Raw genomic sequence first — 2,338 nt, 5'->3', positions numbered from 1 at the left:
TGCCATTGTTTTCTGATCAAAGGGAGCCTTAATGGCATTGAACCTGAGTTGTGGTCTGATATGTTTTCCACCCTTAATGATCACTTCTCTATATTGCCACCAGATTTTGCTTGAGCCACTGCAGTATGATATTCTGCTACCATCAGACTTGTATTTCAGATAATAAGAATTGATTTTCACATATATTCTGTGCTTGGTAAGGAGACAGAGGGTTGTAAGTTTATGATGGCAGCACAGAAAAGGTTGCTTTCAGGGTATGGTGGTTTTCAATTTCTGGTGACTCCAAAAAGATTGCAAGAGAAGGAGGAGATAGGAGAGCTTTAGCAATTTTTGGATGAAGCTCTTGTGCAGCTTAATAGTTAGATGTATCTTTAAAACTAAACACGTGCTTGTGTTCTTTTTTAAAAGTTCAGATATAGAGCAATTGTGGTTATGGCAGGATACGAGTGGGTTACTCCAGTATCACATACAGGCATCCTGCAGGTTGAAATTCTGCACATTTTTGTCGTTCTGCTCACTCATACCTGGTTTTGTTTTCACAGTTAGGAAAAGGGTCTTATAATTTCAAATAAAACTCTTCAGATAGTATGAAATTACAGATCAGATGCTCAAAAAAATATATAACTCCATTGATGGCAACTGAACCACGATAGCATTACTTCATAACTTGAGTCTTGATTTCCTTGTGCCAGATTCTCTACTCCAATGTGATGTAACCCATCATAGAGCACTTGTAGAACAAGTTAAGGGCTTATTCATTGCTACGTTGCTTCATGAGCCTGTATTGTCTGATGCAATCATTGTTGCTGCTGCAATTCAAATTTCTCTTCTCTTGACTCTGGTTGTAATTATATAAGATGGCAACCAGAGTGAACAGAAGAAAGGCACAAGATTGGATATTAGCTCCTACAGTCACATCTACTACCTCTCTTTAAATCATTTAGTGTGGTCTAGCCCTTACTGTCTCCTTGGAAGAAAAGGAAGCCAAGCAGACTATTTTTTGAGTAGCTTTTGTTTAAAATGACTTAGCCTCAGAAGGTATTCTATCTTCACTTTGTAGCACAATAGACATGCCTTAAATCAGTGAAGACAGATTCCTGTCAAAGCTGTAGCAGACATCAGGGACAGATAAGAAGACTTAGAAGAAAACAACTATTTTAGATCTTTGTACAACAGAACTCAAACTGAATTTATTATGAAGTTCTGAAATGTCCAAACACATTTTACTGCCTTCTGTTTTCCAGATAGATCTGCAACCAGAACACCAGAATACCACAAAAATGTTACAGTCAGAAGCAGCTGGAACAGAAGGCTATAGAAAAGTCTGAGTCTTAGAAAATGCCTGTCTCGCTTTTTCAGAATAAAAGAAGTTTAGATGATTTGAGTAAACTTTGTAGGGGCATCCAAACATTTAGAATTGCATTAGAACACACAGTACAAACCCTTGGAAGCTTATCCTTTACTAGCTGTTTGCTCCTAATGAGAGAATTCAAATACTCCAGTAGGTAAAATTCAGGAGACAGGATTCTGGTCTAACCCAGCTCTAATTTAATAGATGGCTTTGACAGTAACACTTAAATTCTCTGCTTCTCAGTTTCCCCATTGACCTCAGGAATCATGCTTCTAAAGCAATTTGCTGGAGTTTCAAGTTCACATCCATACTGTTGTTATTTTGTTCCCTGTAAACATACACAGTGGTGAATTTAACGTTTTTGGAGACAAATGGTTATTCAGCATCCCATTGAATTCTATTCCAGATCCACTTAGAACCAGCCTTTGGAGTTTAATCAGCAAGGGGTCAAGAGCCCATAGATCTAGCATAAACCACACAGTGAGGTGCAGGAAAATGAAGGTGTTTTTAAAGTTTTTATTTGTATCTGACTTTCTGTAAAACCAAAAAAGACTATAATTTAACCAAGAATACCCTAATTTATATTAGTTCCTAGTAAGAGGGGATAATATCTAAGTGAATAAATATAAATAAGCAAGGAAGATTAATATGCAAGCTCTTGGGCTTATATTGGAGTTGGCTGATACTTGCAGCAATCCTGACTCATAATAAAAATGATTTATTTAAAGATCTATTATGAACATTGCAGGAAGGGAGATAACAGACATACACGCTTTGTTTACAGTAAAATTTCCTGTAAATTAAAAGAGTTCTTATACTCTGTTTGGTTTTGATTTGGTAGTGTACCAAGTATCTGTTTATAAAAGGAAATATGACAGTACAAAGTGTACATAGTGAATTGCAAAAGAGCTTTAACAGTCAAGGTGAATTTGCTTTAAATTAAGTCCTAGCAACAGAGAAACTGTAGATCCCATTAAGGTAGGGAAA

At 36.4% G+C, this 2,338-nt stretch overlaps 1 protein-coding gene across 1 annotated transcript in view; it reads right to left on the bottom strand.

The window, feature by feature from the left end:
* The window catches only part of PPP1R1C (protein phosphatase 1, regulatory (inhibitor) subunit 1C), a 47,762-nt gene that overhangs the window by 42,060 nt on the left and 3,364 nt on the right, over positions 1 to 2,338 (bottom strand). The gene's annotated exons all lie outside the window — the stretch shown is intronic.

Source organism: Chaetura pelagica, unplaced genomic scaffold (genome assembly GCF_000747805.2).
Source record: "Chaetura pelagica isolate M959 unplaced genomic scaffold, ChaPel_1.0 scaffold3, whole genome shotgun sequence".
Classification (NCBI taxonomy): Eukaryota; Metazoa; Chordata; class Aves; order Apodiformes; family Apodidae; genus Chaetura; species Chaetura pelagica.
Note: the sequence above shows the minus strand (reverse complement) of the source record. Positions and strands in the feature narration are given on the sequence as shown.